Consider the following 20,719-nt stretch of genomic DNA (forward strand, 5'->3'; position numbering starts at 1 on the left):
ATAATGTTCAGGAACTCCTTGGATAGTATTGATGGAATACTCCGTAGTACTCTTAATAGGTGTTAGTCTGTTTGGTGACCAATACTTATGGGAAGCAAAGCAGTTTTCTAGACAAAACTGTGAGGATAAAGATATTGTCCGGGTTACCCAGTTCACATATGGATTATGTCTTGTAAACCACGGAATTCCGAGAATAATGGTATGGTTGGGAGACGAAATGAGATCAAAGGAGAGGTGTTCTTGATGATTACCAAACTGTAAATTTAACATCAAGGTCGTAGTGTCGACTGGACCTGAGGATATCAAGGATCCATCCACAGTGTGGACTTGTTCAGGAATGTCTTTGGGTTGTGTGGGAATCTGTTGCTTAGTGGCCCAAGTCTTATCCATGTATATACCACTAGCACCACAATCCAACAATGCCAGAGTTCTTTCTTGGCGGCCATCAGGTAGCTGTAATATGACAGATAACACGAACAAGTATGTAGTATTGTCATTAAAGGAACTGATGGAAGGTATAGCCGATGATCCCGTCCCCTCCCTTCTTACAGAGGACGGGATGTGGCGTTTCCCGAGGGTCTAGATGGACGTACAGGACAGGTACGAAGCATGTGACCAGCAGAACCACAGTATAGGCATAATCCTTTCTTCCGTCTGTCTTCCTTCTCACTAGCGGAGAGCGGCCCTCGAGTAGTATCCACTTGCATGGGTTCCCCTTCTGTGTCTCTAACAGGGGGACGAGATTCCTCAGGACGAGGTAGATACATCCGTGAAGAGTTTGGCTGAGAAGATCCTCTACTCCTTCTCTTCTCCATTCGTCGTTCTTGAAGACGATACTCGATGGAAAGTGCTTGATCCATCAAGCCACGAAGATCTTCAACTCTAGTGGAATGTACTAATTCATCCTTTATTTCTTCCTTAAGCCCTCTGCGGAACAAAGTTACCAGGGTACGCTCCACCCAAGTGGTCTCTGCCGCTAACTGACGGAAACGTGTAATATATTGAAGGACATCTTGGGAACCCTGCTGGATATCACATAAGGCTTCCTCTGCCGAGGCTTCCAATCCTGGACGACTAAACATTTGTTTGAAGCGGGTCACGAAGGCAGAATAGTCCGACAATACCGGATCGTTGGACGACACCATCGGGGTTGCCCAGGCCAAGGCAGGACCGGATAATGCACTAATAAGATATCCCACCTTTGTCCTGTCATGAGAGAATTGGGTAGGTCTGAAGGCGAAGTACACCGTTAGTGCATCCAGGAATTCACGCAGTTTAGTTGGTTCACCAGAGAAGCGAGGAGTAGAGGCGGAGATAGTCGGAACATCGCCACTGCGGAGGGCCAAAGCCTGTCGCAACACCGCATTTTTGTTGCGCAATTGTTGCAATTCCTGAGCTTGTTGTTGAATGGTAGTCAAAAGAGATGGATCAGGATCTGCAGCCGCTGCCACTGTATCATCCATAGTGTCAGAGGACGTCGGAATGGTTTGGCGCTGCAATCTGTCACGACTTACGTGTTGCTTGCGCCAGGAAACCGCAGATCTAGTGGCGTGGGTCTTGAAGGTTCGGCTTTGGCCCAGAAAGGGGCGACTCTTTCTAGTAGCCACGGTGCTGTCGGCAATGGAACCGCCAAGAACAGACCGTGCCCTTTAGAAATAGTGCCAGAGGGAAAAAAAACCAAAAGGGGAAAAAACCTCCAAACAGTGGATTCCTGAAACAAGAACAAAAACAGGAATCAAAAAGATACAAAAATGCTGGTAGAAACAAATTGACAAGATCCAGAACCGAAGGCTAGAATCAGGAGCGAAGACACAATCAGAGCAGATAGTGTTGCAGCGCAAGGAAAGAGAGAAAACAGAGCCCTTATATACCAAGAAACAGGAAGTGACCAACAGGAAGTAAAAAGACACCATCTTAGATAGGGAAGAAGTACATAGGATAGAATAGAACAGGAACCATAGAAAATAGGGAACAAGGAATGCTGGGAAGAAAAAAGGTAACATGGGAAGGGGGAAAGACATAAAGAAAGGACAGAAAATGCCTCAGGAAGGAAAGAAGAAAAGAAGAAGAAAAAGAAACAGGTAAGGAGAGGTCAAGGGAAAACGGGGACGCAACAAAAGGCAGAGCGAGGCCCCAAGTAAAATCTGGGGCCTCGCGCTGTGCAGAGAAGGCTCGGGGCGCGCCGCGTCCTGAGAACGCGCTGTGCGGCGCGAGCCGAATGCTCGGCTTGCGCTGCGTGGCGCGGCGCGACAGAAGTGGTACCTGGCACAGTAGAGAAGAGTTCAGAAAACTGACCCAGGAGATTTATGCAATGGTCTCTCTGCTCAGCAGTGAGACAATCAGCCAAAACTACACCTTCCACTAGAGCATCTTGCTCTGTGGAAGAGAAGAGATCAGGGAGAGGGTCACTCTCTTCTTCCTGTCCCTCATCAGTTGCCATGAGCAGGATGAGATCAGCCCTGTCATAGTAGGGTTTAAGGCGATTGACATGGAGCACCCTAAGGGGACTCCTGGCAGTGCCTAAGTCAACTAAGTAGGTGACTTCACCCTTCTTTTCAACAATTATGTGGGGTCCACTCCATTTATCTTGGAGTGCTCTTGGGGCCACATGCTCCAAGACCCACACTTTCTGCCCTCGTTGGTACTGAACCAAAACAGCCTTCTGGTCATGCCATTGCTTTTGGAGCTCTTGGCTGGCCTGAAGGTTTTTACTGGCCTTTTTCATGTACTCAGCCATCCTTGATCTGAGGCCAAGTACATAATCCACTATATCTTGCTTTGGAGCTTTTAAAGGTTGTTCCCAACCCTCCTTAACAAGTGTTAGTGGACCCCTCACAGGGTGTCCAAAGAGGAGTTCAAAGGGGCTGAAGCCCACTCCTTTCTGGGGTACCTCCCTGTAGGCAAAAAGGAGGCATGGTAAAAGGATATCCCATCTCCTGCGGAGTTTTTCAGGGAGTCCCATAATCATGCCTTTGAGAGTTTTGTTAAATCTCTCCACCAGTCCATTTGTTTGTGGATGATAGGGTGTAGTGAACTTGTAGGTCACACCACACTCCTTCCACATGGCCTTTAAGTAAGCAGACATGAAGTTACTTCCTCTGTCTGATACCACCTCTTTTGGGAAGCCCACCCTGGAAAATATCCCCAGGAGGGCCTTTGCCACTGCAGGTGCTGTAGTGGTCCTTAGAGGAATAGCTTCAAGATATCTTGTGGCATGGTCCACTACCACTAAGATAAACCTATTGCCTGAAGCAGTAGGAGGGTCAAGGGGGCCAACTATGTCAACCCCTACCCTTTCAAAGGGAACCCCAACCACAGGCAGTGGAATAAGGGGTGCCTTTGGAGTGCCACCTGTCTTGCCACTGGCTTGACAGGTTTCACAGGACTTACAAAATTATTTTGTGTCCTCTGACATTCTAGGCCAATGAAACAAGGGAACAAGTCTGTCCCAAGTTTTCATTTGTCCCAAATGTCCAGCTAGGGGAATGTCGTGGGCTAGAGTTAGGAGGAACTTTCTGTACTCCTGAGGAATCACTAACCTCCTGGCAGTTCCAAGCTTAGGATCCCTTGCTTCAGTGTACAAGAGGTTGTCCTGCCAGTAAACTCTGTGAGAGTCACTGACATCCCCATTAGCTTGTTTGACAGCTTGCTGTCTTAGACCCTCTAGTGTGGGACAGGTATTCTGTGCCACACTCAGCTCCTCCCTGGCAGGCCCCCCTTCACCCAAAAGCTCAGCAGTGTCTGCTTCCAGCTCCTCTGGTGTAGGGTCTGCACAGGGTGGAAATTCTTCTTCCTCAGAAGTAGAATCCACTGTAGAGGGAGGGATAGTAGGTAGTGCTTTACTTCTACTAGCCCTAGCTTTAGGGAGCACTTGGTCCATTGTTCCAGGATCCAAGTCACCCTGTCCTTTTTGCTTTTTGGCCTGAGCCCTGGTTAAAGCAAAAATATGCCCTGGGATGCCCAGCATTGCTGCATGGGCCTCCAACTCCACATCTGACCAAGCTGATGTCTCCAAATCATTTCCTAGTAGACAGTCTACAGGTAAATCTGAGGCTACCACAACTTTCTTTGGACCAGTAACCCCCCCCCAGTTGAGATTTACAACAGCCATGGGGTGGCTAAGTGTGTTGTTGTGAGCATCGGTTACTTGGTACTGGTGACCAAGTAGGTGTTGTTCAGGGTGGACCAGTTTCTCTATTACCATTGTAACACTGGCACCAGTGTCCCTGTAGGCCTGAACCTCAACACCATTTATTAGGGGTAGCTGCTTGTACTTATCCATGTTAAGGGGACAAGCAACTAAGGTGGCTAAATCAATAGCCCCCTCGGAGACTAACACAGCCTCTGTGGTCTCCCTAACAAGACCAACCCCAACTAAGTTACCAAAAGTGAGCCCAGCTACTCCCTTGGATTGGCTATTAATAGGTTTGCTCCCACCACCACTGCTATTAGTAGGGACACTAGGTGTAGCAGTAGGGGTTGTAGTGGTAGGAGGCTTGGTGCTTTTCTTTGGACAACTGGGATCTGTTGTCCAATGGCCTTTTATTTTACATAAATAGCACCATGGTTTCTTTTCTTTGTTTTGATTAAAAGAGGATTTGGGCCCACCACCCCCACCAGAGTGTTTTTGTGGGCCTGATGAAGACTCATTTTTAGATTTGTCCCCACCCTTGTCAGAAGACTTACCATCCATCTTCTTGGTGCCATCTTTGTCACCCCCTGTATGAACTTTTCTGTTCACCCTTGTTCTGACCCATTTGTCTGCCTTCTTTCCCAATTCTTGGGGAGAGGTCAGATCAGAGTCCACCAGGTACTGGTGCAACAAATCAGACACACAGTTATTAAGTATATGCTCTCTCAGGATCAAGTTATACAGGCTTTCATAATCAGTAACTTTACTGCCATGTAACCACCCCTCCAAGGCCTTCACTGAATGGTCTATAAAACCAACCCAGTCTTGTGAAGACTCCTTTTTGGTTTCTCTGAACTTCATCCTGTACTGTTCAGTGGTTAAGCCATAACCATCCAGGAGTGCATTCTTAAGAACTGCAAAATTATTGGCATCACTTTCTTTTACAGTAAGGAGCCTATCCCTACCCTTTCCACTAAATGATAGCCATAGGATAGCAGCCCACTGCCTTTGAGGGACATCCTGTACAACACAGGCCCTCTCAAGTGCAGCAAACCACTTGTTAATGTCATCCCCCTCCTTATAAGGGGGAACTATCTTGTGCAGATTCCTGGAATCATGCTCTTTTGCAGGATGACTATGGGGAATACTGCTGCTGCCACCATGGGTTTCAAAACCCAGCTTCTGTCTTTCCTTCTCTAGTTCTAAGGACTGTCTATCCAAATCCAGCTGTTGCTTCTTGAGCTTCAGTCTGGTTTGTTCCACTCTCAATTTATTGAGCTCCCTTTCTAACAATCTGTCATCAGGGTGGGTGGGCGGGACATGTCTAGAAACAGAAGTATGATGTGAAAGGACAGAAGGAGACATGTCCCTAACAGAAGGCACCCTAACAGCTTGGCTCACAGAGACATCACTTCTACTTTGGTGAGAAGCAACATTACTGAGATGTGAGACCACACTATCTGTATGATGTGACTCAACATTAGTTCCAACTATGCTAGGTTGTCTGCTAGGGGGCAGGCTTGGAAGTTTCCCTCCCACCTCTTTAGCTAGGGGTGCCCCAGAATCAGAGTGGGAACCATCAGCTAACTTTTCAACAGTTGTGCCAGCTTTGGCCTTATCCTGTTCAATAAGCATATTCATTAACAGTTCTCTAGAAGGATTCTTCCTTACACTTAAACCTCTATCTATGCAGAGAGTCCTTGCTTCTTTCCAGCTAAGGTTATCATAGGCAAGTTTGGACAGATCAACAGTTTGGCCTGTGCCAGACATTTTAGACAGTGTTTAAGTGATAGAAAAAGTGAAGAAAAAGCTTTTCAGAACTTTTAGAAAGACAGAAAAAAACTTTTTAAACTTTTTAAGAACTTTTTAGAAAGTTTAGATGTACTCAGCACTTTAGAAAAGAGGTGAGAAAAGAAATGCAAAACTTTTTGGTTAGGTGTACATACACTGAACTTGTTTTGTATATTTTTCTCTTATGAAAAGTACAATGACAAAAGTGGTAAGTAGTTACAGAGCACTTATCCCACCACTGCACAACCAATGTAGGAGGCTGGACTGGCTTGTAGTGGGTACCTAGGGGTACTTTCACCTTGCACCAGGCCCAGTTATCCCTTATTAGTGTATAGGGTGTCTAGCAGCTTAGGCTGGTAGATAATGGTAGCTTAGCAGAGCAGCTTAGGCTGAACTAGGAGACGAGTGAAGCTCCTACAGTACCACTAGTGTCATATGCACAATATCATAAGAAAACACAATACACAGATATACTAAAAATAAAGGTACTTTATTTTTATGACAATATGCCAAAAGTATCTCAGTGAGTACCCTCAGTATGAGGATAGCAAATATACACAAGATATATGTACACAATACCAAAATATGCAGTAATAGTATTAGAAAACAGTGCAAACAATGTATAGTTACAATAGGATGCAATGGGAACACATAGGGATAGGGGCAACACAAACCATATACTCCAAAAGTGGAATGCGAACCACGAATGGACCCCAAACCTATGTGACCTTGTAGAGGGTCGCTGGGACTATTAGAAAATAGTAAGGGTTAGAAAAATAGCCCACCCCAAGACCCTGAAAAGTGAGTGCAAAGTGCACTAAAGTTCCCCAAAGGACATAGAAGTCGTGATAGGGGAATTCTGCAGGAAAGACACAAACCAGCAATGCAACAACAATGGTTTTCCAGTCGAGGGTACCTGTGGAACAAGGGGACCAAGTCCAAAAGTCACAAGCAAGTCGGAGATGGGCAGATGCCCAGGAAATGCCAGCTGTGGATGCAAAGAAGCTGCTACTGGACAGTAGAAGCTGAAGATTCTGCAGGAACGACAAGGGCTAGGAACTTCCCCTTTGGAGGACGGATCCCTCACGCCGTGGAGAGTCGTGCAGAAGTGTTTTCCTGAAGAAAGACTGCCAACAAGCCTTGCTAGCTGCAAATCGTGCGGTTAGGGTTTTTGGATGCTGCTGCGGCCCAGGGGGGACCAGGATGTCGCCAATTGCGTCTGGGGACAGAGGGGACGTCGAGCAACACAAGGAGCCCTCTCAGAAGCAGGCAGCACCTGCAGAAGTGCCAGAACAGGCACTACAAAGATGCGTGAAACGGTGCTCACCCGAAGTCGCACAAAGGAGACCCACGTCGCCGGAGGACAACTTAGGAGGTCGTGCAATGCAGGTTAGAGTGCCGTGGACCCAGGATGGACTGTGCACAAAGGATTTCCGCCGGAAGTGCACGGAGGCCGGAGTAGCTGCAAAAGTTGCGGTTCCCAGCAATGCAGTCTGGCGTGGGGAGGCAAGGACTTACCTCCATCAAACTTGGACTGAAGAGTCACTGGACTGTGGGAGTCACTTGGACAGAGTTGCTGGATTCAAGGGACCTCGCTCGTCGTGCTGAGAGGAGACCCAGGGTACCGGTGATGCAGTTCTTTGGTGCCTGCGGTTGCAGGGGGACGATTCCGTCGACCCACGGGAGATTTCTTCTGAGCTTCTAGTGCAGAGAGGAGGCAGACTACCCCCACAGCATGCACCACCAGGAAAGCAGTCGAGAAGGCGGCAGGATCAGCGTTACAGAGTTGCAGTAGTCGTCTTTGCTACTTTGTTGCAGTTTTGCAGGCTTCCAGCGCGGTCAGCAGTCGATTCCTTGGCAGAAGGTGAAGAGAGAGATGCAGAGGAACTCGGATGAGCTCTTGCATTCGTTATCTAAGGAATCCCCAAAGACAGAGACCCTAAATAGCCAGAAAAGAGGGTTTGGCTACTTAGGAGAGAAGATAGGCTAGCAACACCTGAAGGAGCCTATCAGAAGGAGTCTCTGACGTCACCTGCTGGCACTGGCCACTCAGAGCAGTCCAGTGTGCCAGCAGCACCTCTGTTTCCAAGATGGCAGAGGTCTGGAGCACACTGGAGGAGCTCTGGGCACCTCCCAGGGGAGGTGCAGGTCAGGGGAGTGGTCACTCCCCTTTCCTTTGTCCAGTTTCGCGCCAGAGCAGGGCTGAGGGGTCCCTGAACCGGTGTAGACTGGCTTATGCAGAAATGGGCACCATGTGTGCCCATGAAAGCATTTCCAGAGGCTGGGGGAGGCTACTCCTCCCCTGCCTTCACACCATTTTCCAAAGGGAGAGGGTGTAACACCCTCTCTCAGAGGAAGTCCTTTGTTCTGCCATCCTGAGCAGGCCTGGCTGGACCCCAGGAGGGCAGAAGCCTGTCTGAGGGGTTGGCAGCAGCAGCAGCTGCAGTGAAACCCCGGGAAAGGCAGTTTGGCAGTACCCAGGTCTGAGCTACAGACCTGTGGGATCATGGGATTGTGCCAACTATGCCAGGATGGTATAGAGGGGGCAATTCCATGATCATAGACATGTTACATGGCCATATTCGGAGTTACCATTGTGAAGCTACATATAGGTAGTGACCTATATGTAGTGCACGCGTGTAATGGTGTCCCCGCACTCACAAAGTCCGGGGAATTGGCCCTGAACAATGTGGGGGCACCTTGGCTAGTGCCAGGGTGCCCTCACACTAAGTAACTTAGCACCCAACCTTTACCAGGTAAAGGTTAGACATATAGGTGACTTATAAGTTACTTAAGTGCAGTGTAAAATGGCTGTGAAATAACGTGGACGTTATTTCACTCAGGCTGCAGTGGCAGGCCTGTGTAAGAATTGTCAGAGCTCCCTATGGGTGGCAAAATAAATGCTGCAGCCCATAGGGATCTCCTGGAACCCCAATACCCTGGGTACCTCAGTACCATATACTAGGGAATTATAAGGGTGTTCCAGTAAGCCAATGTAAATTGGTAAAATTGGTCACTAGTCTGTTAGTGACAATTTGAAAGAAATGAGAGAGCATAACCACTGAGGTTCTGGTTAGCAGAGCCTCAGTGAGACAGTTAGTCTTAACACAGGTAACATATTCAGGCACACTTATGAGCACTGGGGCCCTGACTAGCAGGGTCCCAGTGACACATACAACTAAAACAACATATATACAGTGAAAAATGGGGGTAACATTCCAGGCAAGATGGTACTTTCCTACACGCGACACGTTGATCCAACAGTAGACAAGAAGGTATGCATGTCACTTATACCAGAAATAATAATTTAACAAGTGGAACCAATATAAGTTCAATCGGTGAGGGAGGCACACTGAGATTTCCAGAGTACCCCAGAAATGTGTAATTTTGTTTTTATTGGTGTGCTCATCGCAGTAAAGATGTGCCAGTAAACATTGCACAGGTGTGAACATCACTATAACGACGTGCTGATACTCGTTGAATCGTAAAGATGTGCCCGATCCAAAATAGCTTCATGCAGTGTGATTCTACGTACCTATGCTGTGGAAGCACAGGAAGTTCCACACTCTCTAGGCACGAGCACAAACAGAGTGAATGCGCAGAGAAACGCTTGCACTCAACAGCTTCTTGAAACGGCTGCAGCCATTCTGTACCAAATGAAAACAACAGATAAAGGCCCTCATTATGACATTGGCAGTAAATCCCACTTATCGCCATGCCGACTGCCGCTAACATACCACCGCCGTGGCGGATATCTGCTAACCATATTATGACACACACATACAAATCCGTCACTATGCAGCCACACACTGAAGTCCGCCAGCCCAAAGGTCAGTGATAAACTGGCGGTATCCAAACCCACACCGCTACGCCAACAGAACAACACCCACAACCTTACGACCCATGAATCACCACGGCGGACATTCAATGGCGGTAAACCATTGGTGGTACATACTGCCGCGCTCAAAATACACACAACCTAACAAAACAATACTACATTGGTCAATTCAAACTACACACACCTGATACACATACACACACCATACCCACACCACTATAAAACACACACCCACAGTACCTACAACCCTTTACGACTAGAAATAATTTCCAGCAAAGAGAGACAGCAAGAGCAATCACACAACCAGAGCCACAACCACATCACCTATACACCACCCACGCACCGTACATCACACACCCTAACACATCACCCTACACACCCTCACACACACCACTCACACCACACTCATGGCACCACAAAGACACCCCAGGTTCTCTGAGGAGAAGCTAAGGGTCATGGTGGAGGAAATCATCCAGGTAGAGCCTCAGCTCTTTGGATCACAGGTGCAGCAGATATCCATTGCAAGGAAGACGGAGCTATGGCAGAGAATCGTGGACAGGGTCAACACCATGAGACAGCACCCCAGAACAAGGGATGACATCAGGAAGAGGTGGAACGACCTACGGGGGAAGGTGCATTCCGTGGAAGCAAGACACCAACTTGCTGTACAGAGGATGGGCGGTGGACCCCTACCTCCTCCCCCACAACTAACAACATTGGAGGAGCAAGTCTTGGCAATACTGCATCCTGAGGGCCTGGCAGGAGTAGCAGGAGGACTGGACACTGGTAAGTCAATTCCCTATTACTAGCACCCCTCTACCTGCATGCCATCACATACCCCATCCTCACCCTCACACACACCACTCACACCACACTCCCATCACTCCACCACCTCCCACACACCCCACCTTCACAACCGTCTCATCCCAATGCCAAGCCCTGCATGCAAAACCAATGCATGGACACCCCTCACAGACCTGCATGGACACCTATCACCACAGCATGCACACTAGAGAGAATCACCTATCCCACCAAAACACAACTCACACAAGGTAAAGCTGCCAGGGCAATAACAACCATAGAGGGCAACACACCCATGCATAATATGTCACGCAGAAACAACAACACTGCATTTACATCCCCACAGGTAACCCAGCCAATGTCACTGGCGAAGAGGTGCCAGCAACATCCAGTCCCTCCACAGAAGAAGCCCACAGTGATGACAGCAGCTCTGGTCGCCTGGATCTGGATGGCCAACCTCGTCCATCAGGGGCCTCCGGACAGTCGGTTACCCAGGCACACTCTCACACCACCACAGAGCCTCCCCCTCAGGAAACACCACCACAGCACCCACCCAGCGGGCCCATACCTCTGTCCCCAAGACACGTCAATCAGAAGTGTTTCCACCTCTACAGGAACCCCAGGCCACCCCACAAACACAGGACAAACAGGGACCTGGGGTCAGTGGCAGTGGGCACACGGTTCAGGGGACAGAGGCACAGGACAACAAGGAAGCTGGAAAGACTGCTGTGTGACAGAGGGAGGACAGGCCCAGGGAACCGACCCTCCAGGAGGCACTCACCACGATCCTGGGAGCATCCCAACATTCCCAGAATACGTTGGGCTAGATCCTGGACAAGTTGCAGGAGAACATGCGGCTGCAGGAGGGACAGTACCTGGGGATCAGGGACGACTTGAAGGACATCAACACCACCCTGGTCTCCATTGCAGGGGTTCTGGCAGACATGGCCAACAGTATGAGGGAGGCAGTGACACACAACGGGCCCCTGACGAAAGCCAGACCACTGAACAGTCCTCCACCTCCGCTGCTGCTAGTGGACAGGAGGCCCCGCCACAGGACCAACAGGCTACCAGCACCCCTCCCCCTGCAGAAGGAGAACCACCACGCAAACGTTCCCTGCAATCCAGGCAGAAGTCAGAGACTATTGCCCCGCAAGGAAATGAGACTCTCCTGATTGTCACTCTTGTGTCCCACTCTGTCACCCTGTCCACCTTGAACTGCCATTGCTCCCCTTCCTATGCCCCCTTGGGCAATGCACCTGTGATACATATAGACTGGACTCTAAGCTGGACTTTCCTCAATCATCACCCCAGCCCATTGCACTACCCCCTCTTCGTCAGAGCACTGCAATAAACACACTTTGATAAAATACAATTATGGTGTATGTCAAATGTTTTAAAAATGTATTTGTTTAACCAGGTTCAAACATTGCAATTCAACTGTACAGTAATGTTTACATAGGAAAGAGCTGTAGTTGGCTGCACTGAACACACCAGGAGCAATAGTGGGGCACCAACATCTGCAAAAAGAGATGCCAAAGGGTACATTGAGTGGGCATATAAGTAGGAATACACAGCCTTCTGTTGTCCTCATCCTCATCCTCTGCCTCCTCATCTTCACTGTCCACAGGATCCACTGCTGCCACACGGCCATTTCCAGCCTCCTCCTGCAGAAAAGGCACATGACATCACAAGGCAATGTTGTGCAACATGCAGCATGCCACGATGATCTGGCAGATCTTCTTGGGTGAGTAGCACAGGGATCCACCTGATAGATGGAGGCAACGAAACCTGGCCTTCAGGAGGCCAAAGGTCCTTGCTATAATCCTTCTTGTTCGCCCATGTGCCTCATTGTAACGTTCCCCTGCCCTTGTCCTGGCATTCTTCACAGGGGTCAATAGCCATGAGAGGTTGAGGTAACCAGAGTCACCTGTAAATATCGAGGGACAACATTTAACCACACACTATCCTATGTGGACAACACCATAGGCATACACTAACATCCATTGGGTGGGAACCAGGGCTCACCTATTAGCCACACCCTGTGCCTCTCGAGTTGGGCCATCACGTTTGGGATGCTGCTATTCCTCAGGATAAATGGATCATGCACACCCCCTTAATACTTTGCATTGACGTGGGAGATGTACTGATCCACGAGGCACACCATCTGGACATTCATGGAGTGAAAACTCTTTTGATTTCTGAACACCTGTTCATTTCACCGGTGGAGGGGGGAAACAAATGCAATATGTGTTCCATCGGTTTCCCCAATGATGTTGGGTATATGTCCCATTGCATAGAAGTCAGCTTTCACTGTGGCCAAATTCTCTACCTGGGGGAAAACGATGTAGCTGCCCATGTGTTTAATCAGGGCAGACAACACTCTGGTCAGCACTATTGTGAACATTGGCTGTGACATTCCTGCTGCGAAGCCCACTGTCACTTGGAAAGAACCAGCTGCCAGGAAATGGAGCACTGATAGAACTTGCACAAAAGGGGGATCCCAGTGGGGTGACGGATAGAAGATATTAGGTCAGGCTCCAATTGGGAACACAGCTCTGTGATTGTCGCCCTGTCAAGTCTATAGGTGAGGATAATGTGCCTGTCCTCCATTGTTGCCAAGTCCACCAGGGGTCTGTACACGGGGGATGTCTCCATCTCCTATTCATACGCAGCAGTTGCAATCTATGGGGCAAAAGAGTGATCAGCTGGTCATAATGTCTACATTCCAACCACTACAGTTCAATGCATATTGTGATTGTAACATTATTTTGTTGGAGATGTCCAAAAAGTGCATTTGTGTACTGTGACGCAGTTAGGATCCATGGCCTGCACCCCCCCTGAAATGGCGTCCGCCTGTCCTGTATGAAGGGACAGGTGGAAAGGAGGTAATTCCACTGACGTTGTGTACTGTTGTGGGAGGCGACCGAGAACCGCTGTGCAACTCCTCATTCATTATCATTGGGCCCTATGGGGTACAGCACCCATCAAAAGAAGGGTATATGGCGTGCCACCGCCAAGGACATGCGGACCCTGGGGGTCTACAGCAGGCGGAGCACCCACTGTCGGAAACGGTGGGAGGACCTGAGACGCAGAGCACGAAGATGGCGGAGGCTGCAATATGCGTTAGGTGTCTCAATCCATGGGCTGGTGACTAGCATTGTGACTGGTAGTGCATTGCCTAATGTGTAGGGCTGTTCCCTGTGTAACTGTGTTGTGTACGCCAACGGTGGTGTTGTTGCTGCCACTGACCCAGTGTATCCTTTGTCGCTCCCCCCGGTTATTGTTTTGTCACGCTGTCATTATGTGCATTAGCATAATCTGGCAGAGGAGCAGAGGCACTGGCGACGGAGGGAGCTGCATCCCACAGGACCCATGAGGCTGAATCCACTGACGGTAAGGGCACCAGTGGGATGGAGGGCGAGGGGAGCACCACGGCAGAGACTGGAGGGGACAGTTCAGACATGGATACCTCCAATGGAAGCTCCCTGGTGATGGCGGACACCTCTGTGCTCACCCCAGCTACAGGTACAGCCGCCACCCCCGTACCAGCCCCACCCTCCCAGCAGCCCCACAGCGAGTTTCCCGTGTCAGCTCACCCAAAAGGGTGGGCATCTCCTTTGCCCCAGGCACCTTAGGCCCTGACCCAGTGAGCCCTGCTGCCCTGAGCGAGGAGGCTATTGACCTCCTGCAACCCATCTCCGTTGGGCAGTCAACCATTGTGAATGCCATCCAGGGGCTGGCAGCACAAATGCAACAGTCCAATTCATTTCTGGAGGGCATTCACATTGGCTTGGTGGCCCAATAGAGATCAATCCAGGCTCTGGCCTCCTCTCTGATGGCAGCCATTGTCCCTGTTTTCACCCTCCCCCCTCCAACTTCCTCTTCCCAATCCCATTTCCCTCAACCCCAACCTATCCCAAGCACACAGGCAGACGAGCAGGCATCCAGGACAAAACACAAGAGTGGGCATGGCAAACACAAGCACCACACTTCATTCCACAGGCACTCACACAAACAACATCCAGAAGCAGACATACCAACATCCACTCCCTCCACTGTGTCCCCCTCCTCCTCCTCCTCCTCCTCTTCCCTCTCAATTGTGTCTCCACTCACACCTGCATGCACTACATCCTCATCCATTACCATCATCACCAGCACACCTATCAGTACACACCCCTCACTGGCAGTCACCACCCCCACATCCATGCACACATCCCCTGTGTCCTCTCCTACTGTGTCTGTGCCCCCTCCTCCCAAAGTACACAAATGCAAGCACTCAGACACCCAACAGCCATCCACCTCACAACAGCATCCAGCCCATTCACCTGCACACAAACACAGCAGAATGACACCTCCTACCACCACTCCCTCTACCTCCACTCCCAAACCACCTCCTTCTTCCCACCCCAATGTCCCTGAGAAGCTTTTCCTTGCCACCATTGACCTCTTCCCTAGCCCTCCCCCCACCACTCACGTCAGGCTAGGGTGGTCAAAACCCTGGCAAGCACCTCAGCCACCCAGTCCATGGGCACAGTAGTGTCCCCAGCAACTCCAGGTGGAAAAGGATCCCGGCCACCAACCAACCAGACGGAAAGGGTGCCTGCCCCAAGTGCTTCAAGGAAGGGCAAGGAGCCAGCCCCAGCTGCATGAAGGAAGGGCAAGGAGCCAGCCCCACCTACTGGAAGGAAGGGCAAGGAACCAGCCCCAGCTGCTGGAAGGAAGGGCAAGGAGCCAGCCCAGCTGCAGGAAGGAAGGGCAAGGAGACAGCCCCAGCTTCTGGAAGGAAGGGCAAGGAGCCAGCCCCAGCTGCTGGAAGGAAGGACAGGGGCCTGCAACAGCAGGCAGTAGACACAAGGGGCCTGGTGCCGGGACTCAGTCGGAGCCCCACCACCAACCATGGTGGCGCAGCTGTCCGAGGCTGCAGGGGATGGGTTGGAGCCTCCCCCCACCACTGCCAGCACCGCCACCAGCACCAGCAGCCCCAGTGGGCATGCCGTCCGAGGCTGCAAGGGATGGGCTGGAACCTCCACCCACCACTGCCAGTACCGCCACCAGCAGCCCCAGTAGGCTACCGTCCGAGGCTGCAGGGATGGGCTGGAGCCTCCCCCCACCACTGCCACCACTGAGCAGCCGTCACCGCCGGTGAACAGTGTGTAGTCCTGCGTCCAGGGGCTGTTGTGCGGCCTTGCCCCTGCAAATCCTGTGGGTCTGACAACCAGCTGAGAGACTATGACCTTGCACTCCCCAAGATCTGCATCACAGTGCACAATGCCCCCTCCAGAACCAGTGGAGAAGCCATTCTGTCACCCCATCCTCTCCAGGATAAAGCTCACTGGGCACAATGCCCCCTCCAGAACCAGTGGAGAAGCCATCCACTCACCCCCTCCTCCCCTGGATGAAGGTCACTGGGCACGATGCCCCCTCCAGAAATAGTGGAGAAGCCATCCACTCACACCATCCTCACCAGGATGAAGCTCACTGGGCACAATGCCCCCTCAAGAACCAGTGGGCAAGTCACCCACTTGAGAGACTGTGGCCTTGCACTCCCCAGGACAAGTCAGTGGGCAAGTCACCCACTTGAGAGACTGCAGCCTTGCACTCCCCAGGACCGAGCACAGGGCATGTTGCCCCTCCAGGACCAGTGGCGTGGTGCCATCTTCGGCTGAGGTCCCCCCTCCACTCCCTGTCCTCCTGAGGTGCCTGGCTATTTTCGACCTGATGTCCCTGCAGTGTTCTCTCCGTGTTGTTGCAGGAGTGAAGTGGGGCCTTGGACTTTGTGATGTGCCCCACAGACATTGAGGACTGGGCAGTGTCCCTTGATTTGTGAATATGTATATACTTTTTACTTTTTTATTTGGATGCACGTATTACTACTATATTTATCTTATTACACTCTTTTTACTCTATTGTAGTTGTCCCTGCATTATTCCTGAGGGGTACGGGATGAATATGTTATGTTACTGCATCTGCTTGTGTGTATGGTGTTGGGGGTGGGGGTATTGCGTGTTGCGTGTCACTCTCTTTCTTCTACCTCCCTCCCCTGTGTGCTAGGCAGCAGTACTCACTGTGGTTGTCTTCGCCGGCGTTGGTGTTTGTAGTTGAGCAGAACGTAGAAGAGCATGGGGAAAACATGCAACTTAGGCTCCATGGCGGCGTGGTTCTTCCTTGAGTCTCCAGAGGTGAGTTGTTTCCCTTCTGTGCAGTGTTTCCGCCAGGCTTTTGATGTCGTTGGTACCGCCCCGGAAAAGGTGGTGGATTGGTGTCTCATAATACAGTGGACGGAACATTGTCTTTCGCCTGGCTGCAGGCGGTTACCACCGTGGTGCCTGTTGATTTCGCCCTGACGGTCGGTTTGTTAAAGTGGCTGTCTGTCTGAGTGGTTTTCCGCCGTGGTCATAATTTAAAAGTTATTAGCGCCAGCCTGCTGGCGGTATTACTGCCACTTTATCACCGACCGACAGGGTTGTAATGAGGGCTAAAGTGAGGACTAAGCAGTACAACTGAAAGAAGCGCCCTTGCTTTAAAGTATTTGTGGTTCCTCCCTGATGCCAGCAGTGCTAGCGGCAAAGCCATTTGAAACGCGTACACACATAAAGAGACAGTCTTACTGTAGCGGTAGATGGCTAAATATCCAAGAGTTTGTTGATGGATTTGAGTCACTCATCACCAAATTTGTTGAGATTGATTCACCAGACGACATCAAGATAGAATCACAGGTTTATTTCTTCTAACTCAAACCCTGGTGCCAGCGAGAACAAATACCGCTTTTCTTGCCACCGCTTCTTTCTCCCAACTCCCCCAACATTCTACATGATATTAACACATTCCATAACCTAATAACATTTTAAGCTGAAGCATTCTAGGTTAAAGTACATAGGTTACAGTACCCAACAGGATCTTCATAGGGTACAAGAGTCTGAGATTGCCAGGCGACGGCAATTTTCTGTTTGTCAGTGCACGAGGGGCAGTTATGTGTGCCACCAAGGGACGGGCTGAACCTCAGCTATAATTATTTTTGTGCTCATTTGTGCTGCATTGTGGCTGAGTTTTTGCTAGAACAGATTTATAATTAATATAAGGCCTATTATGCTCCTGCATCATGCGGCTGTCTAGAACAATTTTTCAGCCCAGGCGTGGTGTGTTGCCACTCTGATAGAATATCACATGGTTCAGATTCTTGATACTGGCCGCGGCCAAGCAAGTAACTTAATTAATTAAGTGCCACTAGTGAATATTTTATTATAATTTTGAACTCCCAGAGCACATGCCTATAGTTAATTATGGCCCTCATTCTGACCCTGGCGGTCGGTGATAAAGCGGCGGCCAAGCCGCCAACAGGCCGGCGGTCTAAAATATGCAATTCTGACCCTGGCGGGAACCGCCAACACAGCCCGCCAACTTAACACTCCGACCGCCACAGCGGTACAAACAAACAGCGCGGCGGTTCCCGCCAACAGCCCGGCGGCAGACAAAGTACCGCCCACCCTATTACGACCCACCAATCTGCCACCTTTTCCGGGGCGGGAGCACCGCCGATAAGAACACGGCGGAAACAGACTACGAACGGGAAAACGCTCACCTCTACGCACTCCACGCGAGATTCCGGCAGTATGGAGCCAGAGTTACAGGTCATCCCCGCACTCCTATTCCTCCTCATATACCAGGAGCACGCCCGGCGGCGCGGAAGACATCGGTGAGTACTGCACCTACGACACAGGGGAGGGAAAAGATTACCGGCACACACCCACCCACCCACACCCACTACAACACACACATCAATGCATTCCCACAGATCACTGTCACAACCCACAAACCACCCCCCTCCGAAATAATGCAAAGACCAAAAGAAGAGATCATAAACGGGCAGATATATTGAAATATGTACGCCATTAATCCCAAAAAATAAATAAACTATGTACAAAATATATACAGCTACTAAATGTAGTCCAACCACTGTCCGTGGATCACAGGGGTCCTGTGCAAAGGGGCAAGGCCCAGTCCCACGACAAGAACTCCACGGAGAGAACACTGCAGGGGCATCAGAAAGAAAATAGGACAGGCACCTCAGGGGGAAGGGAAGGGGGGGCACCTCAGCCACTTGAGTACACGACGCCAGATCCACGAGGGGACTCCATGACCACTGGGCCATCCTGGGGAGAGCAAAGCCACAGTCCATACAGTCCATACAGTGGGTGGCCTGCCCACTGGGCCATCCTGGGGAGAGCAAAGCCACAGTCCATACAGTCCATACAGTGGGTGGCCTGCCCACTGGGCCATCCTGGGGAGAGCAAAGCCACAGTCCATACAGTGGGTGGCCTGCCCACTGGGCCATCCTGGGGAGAGCAAAGCCACAGTCCATACAGTCCATACAGTGGGTGGCCTGCCCACTGGGCCATCCTGGGGAGAGCAAAGCCACAGTCCATACAGTCCATACAGTGGGTGGCCTGCCCACTGGGCCATCCTGGGGAGAGCAAAGCCACAGTCCATACAGTCCATACAGTGGGTGGCCTGCCCACTGGGCCATCCTGGGGAGAGCAAAGCCACAGTCCAAACAGTCCATACAGTGGGTGGCCTGCCCACTGGGCCATCCTGGGGAGAGCAAAGCCACAGTCCATACAGTCCATACAGTGGGTGGCCTGCCCACTGGGCCATCCTGGGGAGAGCAAAGCCACAGTCCATACAGTCCATACAGTGGGTGGCCTGCCCACTGGGCCATCCTGGGGAGAGCAAAGCCACAGTCCATACAGTCCATACAGTGGGTGGCCTGCCCACTGGGCCATCCTGGGGAGAGCAAAGCCACAGTCCATACAGTCCATAACAGACCCCACTGCCACTGGAGGAGGCAAGTTGGCCAGAGGACATCCTGCAGCCCTGCCCGAGATAGATCCTGCCCTGCCACGTCTGCCAAAGGGCCAGCGGTTCTTGCCCTGAAGGGCCCAGTTCAGCGGTTCTTGAGACGGCGGGGCCCAGTTCAGCGGTTCTTGAGACGGCGGGGCCCAGTTCAGCGGTTCTTGAGACGGCGGGGCCCAGTTCAGCGGTTCTTGCCTTGAAGGGCCCAGTTCAGCGGTTCTTGAGACGGCGGGGCCCAGTTCAGCGGTTCTTGCCTTGAAGGGCCCAGTTCAGCGGTTCTTGCCTTGAAGGGCCCAGTTCAGCGGTTCTTGAGACGGCGGGGCCCAGTTCAGCGGTTCTTGCCTTGAAGGGCCCAGTTCAGCGGTTCTTGAGACGGCGGGGCCCAGTTCAGCGGTTCTTGCCTTGAAGGGCCCAGTTCAGCGGTTCTTGCCTTGAAGGGCCCAGTTCAGCGGTTCTTGAGACGGTGGGGCCCAGTTCAGCGGTTCTTGCCTTGAAGGGCCCAGTTCAGCGGTTCTTGCCCTGAAGGGCCCAGTTCAGCGGTTCTTGAGACGGCGGGGCCCAGTTCAGCGGTTCTTGCCTTGAAGGGCCCAGTTCAGCGGTTCTTGCCTTGAAGGGCCCAGTTCAGCGGTTCTTGAGACGGCGGGGCCCAGTTCAGCGGTTCTTGCCTTGAAGGGCCCAGTTCAGCGGTTCTTGCCTTGAAGGGCCCAGTTCAGCGGTTCTTGAGACGGCGGGGCCCAGTTCAGCGGTTCTTGCCTTGAAGGGCCCAGTTCAGCGGTTCTTGCCCTGAAGGGCCCAGTTCAGCGGTTCTTGAGACGGCGGGGCCCAGTTCAGCGGTTCTTGCCTTGAAGGGCCCAGTTCAGCGGTTCTTGCCTTGAAGGGCCCAGTTCAGCGGTTCTTGCCTTGAAGGGCCCAGTTCAGCGGTTCTTGAGACGGCGGGGCCCAGTTCAGCGGTTCTTGCCTTGAAGGGCCCAGTTCAGCGGTTCTTGCCTTGAAGGGCCCAGTTCAGCGGTTCTTGAGACGGCGGGGCCCAGTTCAGCGGTTCTTGCCTTGAAGGGCCCAGTTCAGCGGTTCTTGCCCTGAAGGGCCCAGTTCAGCGGTTCTTGAGACGGCGGGGCCCAGTTCAGCGGTTCTTGCCTTGAAGGGCCCAGTTCAGCGGTTCTTGCCTTGAAGGGCCCAGTTCAGCGGTTCTTGCCTTGAAGGGCCCAGTTCAGCGGTTCTTGAGACGGCGGACGGTCTATGGCCAACTGCTAAATGCCTGGTGGTGCCCTCCTGGGCAGCGGGGATGGTGCTCCTTCACTGCCCAC

The sequence above is a fragment of the Pleurodeles waltl genome, chromosome 3_1 (genome assembly GCF_031143425.1).
Source record: "Pleurodeles waltl isolate 20211129_DDA chromosome 3_1, aPleWal1.hap1.20221129, whole genome shotgun sequence".
Taxonomy (NCBI): Eukaryota; Metazoa; Chordata; class Amphibia; order Caudata; family Salamandridae; genus Pleurodeles; species Pleurodeles waltl.